Consider the following 13,292-nt stretch of genomic DNA (forward strand, 5'->3'; position numbering starts at 1 on the left):
AAGGGCACAATTTTAATTGCTTGATTGGTTCCTAACTCTTTTTTGTGGAAATATCTCCGTTTATTTTACGATATTCAATCGAAATTACCTTTAACTGATAAAACCCAAAAATCAGCTCAAACCTGGTATGTTATTATATAGATTAAATGAGATACCCAACGCTACCAAATTCTCCTTCCTTCGAAGTGTCAAGAATAATTAAAAAGCGCTGAATGGACAATTAGTTATTTTCTACTAGATCTGGAAACTGGAATTCAAAGTTCAACACTTGAAAAAAAAAAACAAGTAAAATTATTTAAATTTCATTTGGACTTTTTGGTAAAACTATAGAATAATTCGAAGAAGCTCAAATAAAAGGTTTTAATTGAATTATAAAATTTCTCTAAGAACGCGGGTAGTTTTGACTTCTTAGAAAAAGTTGGAAAGGGTCTCTCTTGCATGATTTTCCTTAGTTTGGTTTATATGTTAATGTTGAAAAAATGTTCAACCAGGCTTATTTTAAGGCATAAATCAAAATATTCGTAGTTCTTTACTTGTTCTGAAAATTAAAAAGTTATGCAGAATTTAAATTCTTTTTTAAATTAAGTACAACTACTTAGTTTGAATTTACTTCATGTTTTTTTAAAGATTGTTGTTTCATAAGTTATGATTGATTGATTTCATCAATATCCCACACATGATTTGGATTCAGGATGCAAAATTCTATCTAAATAGAATCAGGTTATCAGGGTTTTCACATAGACACTGATAATGTTGTTCCCATGTATTATTTAAATGGAACAGAATTTAAAACATTTACAAAAAAATCAAGCATCGAAGTGTTAAATTAAAAACTGCAGTTTTAAAGATTTACTAACAACAGTTTTTTACAATTACTAAAAATATCCTGGAGCGTATAACATATAACCAGTCAATACTAATGATTAGATATGGAAAAAGCAGTGTTGAAAAGAAGCACTTTTCAACACTGTTTTTAGCTAAATTTTACTAATTAAAAAATGCCTCTGAAATCTTTAAACAGAATGATGTAACTAACATTCTGCACCTAAGCCAACGTAAATGTGTAGTTCAGAAATTGAAAACTCAATGATTTTTTCAAATAGATATATCTTTTTTTATTTATGCTACAAGTTGCGAAAAGTAGATTTTCCAGCACAAGTCGAGGATTTATCTAACGAGGGTTACCGTGTGGTGAAAAATTCGATTTTTGCAACGAGTTGTATGCAATTTTATTCTTGCAATTTCGTCGGTAACCATCGGGCATCAAACAGAAAGGAAGTCTAAAAACAGTGCTGAAATTTAGCACACCGTTTCAACACATAATATCAAAAAAGTCAATAAAGTCAATAGATTCTGAATGTAATTTTTTTTTTAAACTATTTCAATTTTTTTCGAAATTTCTTTCATTTTTGTGGATTTTTTTACTTCTTGCAACAGTTTTCCCCCAGTTTTCCACCCACAACCTTCCGCCAACCCCCCCTCATCGTTTGAATTGTTTTCCATCTTTTACTATATTACATTCCAAGGCTTATCTAATTAATTGCCGTTGCGTACTTTTCCAAACAAACGACCAAGCAACACACAAATGTTGTTGCGAGCAAGAGCTACTCTTTGAATCTTCCGAAAAATCACAATCTTAACGCTATGATGGGATCCGATCGCATGTTGTACATATCGCGATCTGGGCTAAGTCAGGATCTGTACGTTTAGAGATTCGCATTTTGTTGCAACCACTCACAACAATCCGTATGTACGATATTGGAAGGCATAGCGAGTGCGCTCATCAAGGACTTTCTTTTTATCTTGCTTTTTTAAGATTGTGGTAACTCGTCACTCTCGGAGATCTCCCTACATAACAGTAACAGAGCAGAGAGTATCGCTTGCTAGGGCGATTTGAATGTGTCCTACGGTTGGTCGCTCCCTGCTCAAAAGTCGCTAGAAGAGATTTTTTTCCATCCCTGGATTCGAACTCATGTCCTATGAGATGATGATAAACAACTTAACCGCTAAGCCAAAACGTTTAACATCAGACATCATATGTTTGATTGGCTGCTATACAACAGAGGAAGCTATAAAGACAACTTTCAGTTTATAGCAAGAAATATTTCATCTTTGAATACTTGTACTATTTGCCACAAGGTGGTGCTAGTATGTGAGTTGAAAAGAAAAAGGGATGCCAAAAATATTATTTCAAAAAAATATTTTTAATTCAAAATGTAATGGTACAAGTAAAACAACAAATTAAGAATGGTTCTAATTTTTGTGGTTTTTCAATACACACCATTTGTTTGAACGCGTTATATAGGAAGACACATAAAAAAAATATCCCGTTGTAGGAAAATTGATTAAAATATATAGACAACTTGCAGATCTAATTTCTCTGACTCTAGTTCTAGTTGTGCCACCTATACTGGGTTGTTCGGGACAGTCTCTAGAACACTCCTGATATAGTGGCTACGAGTTTATATCGAGGTTTTTGAACAACAGTTTTCAAACATTGAAATTGCATTTTTTTTTATTTTCAACAAAAAATCTGCATACTGAGCTTTGAAACCCTATAACTCGCCTCTGACCCTAGGTCTGGTAGTGCCACCTATACTGGGTTGTTCGGGACAGTCTCTAGAACACTCCTGATATAGTGGCTACGAGTTTATATCGAGGTTTTTGAACAACATTTTTCAAACATTGAAATTGCATTTTTTTTTATTTTCAACAAAAAATCTGCATACTGAACTTTGAAACCCTATAACTCGCCTCTGACCCTAGTTCTGGTAGTGCCACCTATACTGGGTTGTTCGGGACAGTCTCTAGAACACTCCTGATATAGTGGCTACGAGTTTATATCGAGGTTTTTGATCAACATTTTTCAAACATTGAAATTGCATTTTTTTTTATTTTCAACAAAAAATCTGCATACTGAACTTTGAAACCCTATAACTCGCCTCTGACCCTAGTTCTGGTAGTGCCACCTATACTGGGTTGCTCGGGACAGTCTCTAGAACACTCCTGATATAGTGGCTACGAGTTTATATCGAGGTTTTTGAACAACATTTTTCAAACATTGAAATTGCATTTTTTTTTATTTTCAACAAAAAATCTGCATACTGAACTTTGAAACCCTATAACTCGCCTCTGACCCTAGTTCTGGTAGTGCCACCTATACTGGGTTGTTCGGGACAGTCTCTAGAACACTCCTGATATAGTGGCTACGAGTTTATATCGAGGTTTTTGAACAACATTTTTCAAACATTGAAATTGCATTTTTTTTATTTTCAACAAAAAATCTGCATACTGAACTTTGAAACCCTATAACTCGCCTCTGACCCTAGTTCTGGTAGTGCCACCTATACTGGGTTGCTCGGGACAGTCTCTAGAACACTCCTGATATAGTGGCTACGAGTTTATATCGAGGTTTTTGAACAACATTTTTCAAACATTGAAATTGCATTTTTTTTTATTTTCAACAAAAAATCTGCATACTGAACTTTGAAACCCTATAACTCGCCTCTGACCCTAGTTCTGGTAGTGCCACCTATACTGGGTTGTTCGGGACAGTCTCTAGAACACTCCTGATATAGTGGCTACGAGTTTATATCGAGGTTTTTGAACAACATTTTTCAAACATTGAAATTGCATTTTTTTTTATTTTCAACAAAAAATCTGCATACTGAACTTTGAAACCATATAACTCGCCTCTGACCCTAGTTCTGGTAGTGCCACCTATACTGGGTTGTTTGGGACAGTCTCTAGAACACTCCTGATATAGTGGCTACGAGTTTATATCGAGGTTTTTGAACAACATTTTTCAAACATTGAAATTGCATTTTTTTTTATTTTCAACAAAAAATCTGCATACTGAACTTTGAAACCCTATAACTCGCCTCTGACCCTAGTTCTGGTAGTGCCACCTATACTGGGTTGCTCGGAACAGTCTCTAGAACACTCCTGATATAGTGGCTACGAGTTTATATCGAGGTTTTTGAACAACATTTTTCAAACATTGAAATTGCATTTTTTTTTATTTTCAACAAAAAATCTGCATACTGAACTTTGAAACCCTATAACTCGCCTCTGACCCTAGTTCTGGTAGTGCCACCTATACTGGGTTGTTCGGGACAGTCTCTAGAACACTCCTGATATAGTGGCTACGAGTTTATATCGAGGTTTTTGAACAACATTTTTCAAACATTGAAATTGCATTTTTTTTTATTTTCAACAAAAAATCTGCATACTGAACTTTGAAACCCTATAACTCGCCTCTGACCCTAGTTCTGGTAGTGCCACCTATACTGGGTTGTTCGGGACAGTCTCTAGAACACTCCTGATATAGTGGCTACGAGTTTATATCGAGGTTTTTGATCAACATTTTTCAAACATTGAAATTGCATTTTTTTTTATTTTCAACAAAAAATCTGCATACTGAACTTTGAAACCCTATAACTCGCCTCTGACCCTAGTTCTGGTAGTGCCACCTATACTGGGTTGCTCGGGACAGTCTCTAGAACACTCCTGATATAGTGGCTACGAGTTTATATCGAGGTTTTTGAACAACATTTTTCAAACATTGAAATTGCATTTTTTTTTATTTTCAACAAAAAATCTGCATACTGAACTTTGAAACCCTATAACTCGCCTCTGACCCTAGTTCTGGTAGTGCCACCTATACTGGGTTGTTCGGGACAGTCTCTAGAACACTCCTGATATAGTGGCTACGAGTTTATATCGAGGTTTTTGAACAACATTTTTCAAACATTGAAATTGCATTTTTTTTTATTTTCAACAAAAAATCTGCATACTGAACTTTGAAACCCTATAACTCGCCTCTGACCCTAGTTCTGGTAGTGCCACCTATACTGGGTTGTTTGGGACAGCCTCTAGAACACTCCTGATAGAGTGGCTACGAGTTTATATCGAGGTTTTTGAACAACATTTTTCAAACATTGAAATTGCATTTTTTTTTATTTTCAACAAAAAATCTGCATACTGAACTTTGAAACCCTATAACTCGCCTCTGACCCTAGTTCTGGTAGTGCCACCTATACTGGGTTGTTCGGGACAGTCTCTAGAACACTCCTGATATAGTGGCTACGAGTTTATATCGAGGTTTTTGAACAACATTTTTCAAACATTGAAATTGCATTTTTTTTTATTTTCAACAAAAAATCTGCATACTGAACTTTGAAACCCTATAACTCGCCTCTGACCCTAGTTCTGGTAGTGCCACCTATACTGGGTTGTTCGGGACAGTCTCTAGAACACTCCTGATATAGTGGCTACGAGTTTATATCGAGGTTTTTGAACAACATTTTTCAAACATTGAAATTGCATTTTTTTTATTTTCAACAAAAAATCTGCATACTGAACTTTGAAACCCTATAACTCGCCTCTGACCCTAGTTCTGGTAGTGCCACCTATACTGGGTTGCTCGGGACAGTCTCTAGAACACTCCTGATATAGTGGCTACGAGTTTATATCGAGGTTTTTGAACAACATTTTTCAAACATTGAAATTGCATTTTTTTTTATTTTCAACAAAAAATCTGCATACTGAACTTTGAAACCCTATAACTCGCCTCTGACCCTAGTTCTGGTAGTGCCACCTATACTGGGTTGTTCGGGACAGTCTCTAGAACACTCCTGATATAGTGGCTACGAGTTTATATCGAGGTTTTTGAACAACATTTTTCAAACATTGAAATTGCATTTTTTTTTATTTTCAACAAAAAATCTGCATACTGAACTTTGAAACCCTATAACTCGCCTCTGACCCTAGTTCTGGTAGTGCCACCTATACTGGGTTGTTTGGGACAGCCTCTAGAACACTCCTGATAGAGTGGCTACGAGTTTATATCGAGGTTTTTGAACAACATTTTTCAAACATTGAAATTGCATTTTTTTTTATTTTCAACAAAAAATCTGCATACTGAACTTTGAAACCCTATAACTCGCCTCTGACCCTAGTTCTGGTAGTGCCACCTATACTGGGTTGTTCGGGACAGTCTCTAGAACACTCCTGATATAGTGGCTACGAGTTTATATCGAGGTTTTTGATCAACATTTTTCAAACATTGAAATTGCATTTTTTTTTATTTTCAACAAAAAATCTGCATACTGAACTTTGAAACCCTATAACTCGCCTCTGACCCTAGTTCTGGTAGTGCCACCTATACTGGGTTGCTCGGGACAGTCTCTAGAACACTCCTGATATAGTGGCTACGAGTTTATATCGAGGTTTTTGAACAACATTTTTCAAACATTGAAATTGCATTTTTTTTTATTTTCAACAAAAAATCTGCATACTGAACTTTGAAACCCTATAACTCGCCTCTGACCCTAGTTCTGGTAGTGCCACCTATACTGGGTTGTTCGGGACAGTCTCTAGAACACTCCTGATATAGTGGCTACGAGTTTATATCGAGGTTTTTGAACAACATTTTTCAAACATTGAAATTGCATTTTTTTTATTTTCAACAAAAAATCTGCATACTGAACTTTGAAACCCTATAACTCGCCTCTGACCCTAGTTCTGGTAGTGCCACCTATACTGGGTTGCTCGGGACAGTCTCTAGAACACTCCTGATATAGTGGCTACGAGTTTATATCGAGGTTTTTGAACAACATTTTTCAAACATTGAAATTGCATTTTTTTTTATTTTCAACAAAAAATCTGCATACTGAACTTTGAAACCCTATAACTCGCCTCTGACCCTAGTTCTGGTAGTGCCACCTATACTGGGTTGTTCGGGACAGTCTCTAGAACACTCCTGATATAGTGGCTACGAGTTTATATCGAGGTTTTTGAACAACATTTTTCAAACATTGAAATTGCATTTTTTTTTATTTTCAACAAAAAATCTGCATACTGAACTTTGAAACCCTATAACTCGCCTCTGACCCTAGTTCTGGTAGTGCCACCTATACTGGGTTGTTTGGGACAGCCTCTAGAACACTCCTGATAGAGTGGCTACGAGTTTATATCGAGGTTTTTGAACAACATTTTTCAAACATTGAAATTGCATTTTTTTTTATTTTCAACAAAAAATCTGCATACTGAACTTTGAAACCCTATAACTCGCCTCTGACCCTAGTTCTGGTAGTGCCACCTATACTGGGTTGTTCGGGACAGTCTCTAGAACACTCCTGATATAGTGGCTACGAGTTTATATCGAGGTTTTTGAACAACATTTTTCAAACATTGAAATTGCATTTTTTTTTATTTTCAACAAAAAATCTGCATACTGAACTTTGAAACCCTATAACTCGCCTCTGACCCTAGTTCTGGTAGTGCCACCTATACTGGGTTGTTCGGGACAGTCTCTAGAACACTCCTGATATAGTGGCTACGAGTTTATATCGAGGTTTTTGATCAACATTTTTCAAACATTGAAATTGCATTTTTTTTTATTTTCAACAAAAAATCTGCATACTGAACTTTGAAACCCTATAACTCGCCTCTGACCCTAGTTCTGGTAGTGCCACCTATACTGGGTTGCTCGGGACAGTCTCTAGAACACTCCTGATATAGTGGCTACGAGTTTATATCGAGGTTTTTGAACAACATTTTTCAAACATTGAAATTGCATTTTTTTTTATTTTCAACAAAAAATCTGCATACTGAACTTTGAAACCCTATAACTCGCCTCTGACCCTAGTTCTGGTAGTGCCACCTATACTGGGTTGTTCGGGACAGTCTCTAGAACACTCCTGATATAGTGGCTACGAGTTTATATCGAGGTTTTTGAACAACATTTTTCAAACATTGAAATTGCATTTTTTTTTTATTTTCAACAAAAAATCTGCATACTGAACTTTGAAACCCTATAACGCGCCTCTGACCCTAGTTCTGGTAGTGCCACCTATACTGGGTTGCTCGGGACAGTCTCTAGAACACTCCTGATATAGTGGCTACGAGTTTATATCGAGGTTTTTGAACAACATTTTTCAAACATTGAAATTGCATTTTTTTTTATTTTCAACAAAAAATCTGCATACTGAACTTTGAAACCCTATAACTCGCCTCTGACCCTAGTTCTGGTAGTGCCACCTATACTGGGTTGTTCGGGACAGTCTCTAGAACACTCCTGATATAGTGGCTACGAGTTTATATCGAGGTTTTGGATCAACATTTTTCAAACATTGAAATTGCATTTTTTTTTTATTTTCAACAAAAAATCTGCATACTGTACTTTGAAACCCTATAACTCGCCTCTGACCCTAGTTCTGGTAGTGCCACCTATACTGGGTTGTTCGGGACAGTCTCTAGAACACTCCTGATATAGTGGCTACGAGTTTATATCGAGGTTTTTGAACAACATTTTTCAAACATTGAAATTGCATTTTTTTTTATTTTCAACAAAAAATCTGCATACTGAACTTTGAAACCCTATAACTCGCCTCTGACCCTAGTTCTGGTAGTGCCACCTATACTGGGTTGTTCGGGACAGTCTCTAGAACACTCCTGATATAGTGGCTACGAGTTTATATCGAGGTTTTTGAACAACATTTTTCAAACATTGAAATTGCATTTTTTTTTATTTTCAACAAAAAATCTGCATACTGAACTTTGAAACCCTATAACTCGCCTCTGACCCTAGTTCTGGTAGTGCCACCTATACTGGGTTGTTCGGGACAGTCTCTAGAACACTCCTGATATAGTGGCTACGAGTTTATATCGAGGTTTTGGATCAACATTTTTCAAACATTGAAATTGCATTTTTTTTTTATTTTCAACAAAAAATCTGCATACTGAACTTTGAAACCCTATAACTCGCCTCTGACCCTAGTTCTGGTAGTGCCACCTATACTGGGTTGTTCGGGACAGTCTCTAGAACACTCCTGATATAGTGGCTACGAGTTTATATCGAGGTTTTTGAACAACATTTTTCAAACATTGAAATTGCATTTTTTTTTATTTTCAACAAAAAATCTGCATACTGAACTTTGAAACCCTATAACTCGCCTCTGACCCTAGTTCTGGTAGTGCCACCTATACTGGGTTGTTCGGGACAGTCTCTAGAACACTCCTGATATAGTGGCTACGAGTTTATATCGAGGTTTTTGAACAACATTTTTCAAACATTGAAATTGCATTTTTTTTTATTTTCAACAAAAAATCTGCATACTGAACTTTGAAACCCTATAACTCGCCTCTGACCCTAGTTCTGGTAGTGCCACCTATACTGGGTTGTTCGGGACAGTCTCTAGAACACTCCTGATATAGTGGCTACGAGTTTATATCGAGGTTTTTGAACAACATTTTTCAAACATTGAAATTGCATTTTTTTTTATTTTCAACAAAAAATCTGCATACTGAACTTTGAAACCCTATAACTCGCCTCTGACCCTAGTTCTGGTAGTGCCACCTATACTGGGTTGTTTGGGACAGCCTCTAGAACACTCCTGATAGAGTGGCTACGAGTTTATATCGAGGTTTTTGAACAACATTTTTCAAACATTGAAATTGCATTTTTTTTTATTTTCAACAAAAAATCTGCATACTGAACTTTGAAACCCTATAACTCGCCTCTGACCCTAGTTCTGGTAGTGCCACCTATACTGGGTTGTTCGGGACAGTCTCTAGAACACTCCTGATATAGTGGCTACGAGTTTATATCGAGGTTTTTGATCAACATTTTTCAAACATTGAAATTGCATTTTTTTTTATTTTCAACAAAAAATCTGCATACTGAACTTTGAAACCCTATAACTCGCCTCTGACCCTAGTTCTGGTAGTGCCACCTATACTGGGTTGCTCGGGACAGTCTCTAGAACACTCCTGATATAGTGGCTACGAGTTTATATCGAGGTTTTTGAACAACATTTTTCAAACATTGAAATTGCATTTTTTTTTATTTTCAACAAAAAATCTGCATACTGAACTTTGAAACCCTATAACTCGCCTCTGACCCTAGTTCTGGTAGTGCCACCTATACTGGGTTGTTCGGGACAGTCTCTAGAACACTCCTGATATAGTGGCTACGAGTTTATATCGAGGTTTTTGAACAACATTTTTCAAACATTGAAATTGCATTTTTTTTATTTTCAACAAAAAATCTGCATACTGAACTTTGAAACCCTATAACTCGCCTCTGACCCTAGTTCTGGTAGTGCCACCTATACTGGGTTGCTCGGGACAGTCTCTAGAACACTCCTGATATAGTGGCTACGAGTTTATATCGAGGTTTTTGAACAACATTTTTCAAACATTGAAATTGCATTTTTTTTTATTTTCAACAAAAAATCTGCATACTGAACTTTGAAACCCTATAACTCGCCTCTGACCCTAGTTCTGGTAGTGCCACCTATACTGGGTTGTTCGGGACAGTCTCTAGAACACTCCTGATATAGTGGCTACGAGTTTATATCGAGGTTTTTGAACAACATTTTTCAAACATTGAAATTGCATTTTTTTTTATTTTCAACAAAAAATCTGCATACTGAACTTTGAAACCCTATAACTCGCCTCTGACCCTAGTTCTGGTAGTGCCACCTATACTGGGTTGTTTGGGACAGCCTCTAGAACACTCCTGATAGAGTGGCTACGAGTTTATATCGAGGTTTTTGAACAACATTTTTCAAACATTGAAATTGCATTTTTTTTTATTTTCAACAAAAAATCTGCATACTGAACTTTGAAACCCTATAACTCGCCTCTGACCCTAGTTCTGGTAGTGCCACCTATACTGGGTTGTTCGGGACAGTCTCTAGAACACTCCTGATATAGTGGCTACGAGTTTATATCGAGGTTTTTGAACAACATTTTTCAAACATTGAAATTGCATTTTTTTTTATTTTCAACAAAAAATCTGCATACTGAACTTTGAAACCCTATAACTTGCCTCTGACCCTAGTTCTGGTAGTGCCACCTATACTGGGTTGTTCGGGACAGTCTCTAGAACACTCCTGATATAGTGGCTACGAGTTTATATCGAGGTTTTTGATCAACATTTTTCAAACATTGAAATTGCATTTTTTTTTATTTTCAACAAAAAATCTGCATACTGAACTTTGAAACCCTATAACTCGCCTCTGACCCTAGTTCTGGTAGTGCCACCTATACTGGGTTGCTCGGGACAGTCTCTAGAACACTCCTGATATAGTGGCTACGAGTTTATATCGAGGTTTTTGAACAACATTTTTCAAACATTGAAATTGCATTTTTTTTTATTTTCAACAAAAAATCTGCATACTGAACTTTGAAACCCTATAACTCGCCTCTGACCCTAGTTCTGGTAGTGCCACCTATACTGGGTTGTTCGGGACAGTCTCTAGAACACTCCTGATATAGTGGCTACGAGTTTATATCGAGGTTTTTGAACAACATTTTTCAAACATTGAAATTGCATTTTTTTTTTATTTTCAACAAAAAATCTGCATACTGAACTTTGAAACCCTATAACGCGCCTCTGACCCTAGTTCTGGTAGTGCCACCTATACTGGGTTGCTCGGGACAGTCTCTAGAACACTCCTGATATAGTGGCTACGAGTTTATATCGAGGTTTTTGAACAACATTTTTCAAACATTGAAATTGCATTTTTTTTTATTTTCAACAAAAAATCTGCATACTGAACTTTGAAACCCTATAACTCGCCTCTGACCCTAGTTCTGGTAGTGCCACCTATACTGGGTTGTTCGGGACAGTCTCTAGAACACTCCTGATATAGTGGCTACGAGTTTATATCGAGGTTTTTGATCAACATTTTTCAAACATTGAAATTGCATTTTTTTTTATTTTCAACAAAAAATCTGCATACTGAACTTTGAAACCATATAACTCGCCTCTGACCCTAGTTCTGGTAGTGCCACCTATACTGGGTTGTTCGGGACAGTCTCTAGAACACTCCTGATATAGTGGCTACGAGTTTATATCGAGGTTTTTGATCAACATTTTTCAAACATTGAAATTGCATTTTTTTTTATTTTCAACAAAAAATCTGCATACTGAACTTTGAAACCCTATAACTCGCCTCTGACCCTAGTTCTGGTAGTGCCACCTATACTGGGTTGCTCGGGACAGTCTCTAGAACACTCCTGATATAGTGGCTACGAGTTTATATCGAGGTTTTTGAACAACATTTTTCAAACATTGAAATTGCATTTTTTTTTATTTTCAACAAAAAATCTGCATACTGAACTTTGAAACCCTATAACTCGCCTCTGACCCTAGTTCTGGTAGTGCCACCTATACTGGGTTGTTCGGGACAGTCTCTAGAACACTCCTGATATAGTGGCTACGAGTTTATATCGAGGGTTTTGAACAACATTTTTCAAACATTGAAATTGCATTTTTTTTTTATTTTCAACAAAAAATCTGCATACTGAACTTTGAAACCCTATAACTCGCCTCTGACCCTAGTTCTGGTAGTGCCACCTATACTGGGTTGTTCGGGACAGTCTCTAGAACACTCCTGATATAGTGGCTACGAGTTTATATCGAGGTTTTTGAACAACATTTTTCAAACATTGAAATTGCATTTTTTTTTATTTTCAACAAAAAATCTGCATACTGAACTTTGAAACCCTATAACTCGCCTCTGACCCTAGTTCTGGTAGTGCCACCTATACTGGGTTGCTCGGGACAGTCTCTAGAACACTCCTGATATAGTGGCTACGAGTTTATATCGAGGTTTTTGAACAACATTTTTCAAACATTGAAATTGCATTTTTTTTTATTTTCAACAAAAAATCTGCATACTGAACTTTGAAACCCTATAACTCGCCTCTGACCCTAGTTCTGGTAGTGCCACCTATACTGGGTTGTTCGGGACAGTCTCTAGAACACTCCTGATATAGTGGCTACGAGTTTATATCGAGGTTTTTGAACAACATTTTTCAAACATTGAAATTGCATTTTTTTTTATTTTCAACAAAAAATCTGCATACTGAACTTTGAAACCCTATAACTCGCCTCTGACCCTAGTTCTGGTAGTGCCACCTATACTGGGTTGTTCGGGACAGTCTCTAGAACACTCCTGATATAGTGGCTACGAGTTTATATCGAGGTTTTGGATCAACATTTTTCAAACATTGAAATTGCATTTTTTTTTTATTTTCAACAAAAAATCTGCATACTGAACTTTGAAACCCTATAACTCGCCTCTGACCCTAGTTCTGGTAGTGCCACCTATACTGGGTTGTTCGGGACAGTCTCTAGAACACTCCTGATATAGTGGCTACGAGTTTATATCGAGGTTTTTGAACAACATTTTTCAAACATTGAAATTGCATTTTTTTTTATTTTCAACAAAAAATCTGCATACTGAACTTTGAAACCCTATAACTCGCCTCTGACC

Source organism: Uranotaenia lowii, chromosome 2 (genome assembly GCF_029784155.1).
Source record: "Uranotaenia lowii strain MFRU-FL chromosome 2, ASM2978415v1, whole genome shotgun sequence".
Classification (NCBI taxonomy): domain Eukaryota; kingdom Metazoa; phylum Arthropoda; class Insecta; order Diptera; family Culicidae; genus Uranotaenia; species Uranotaenia lowii.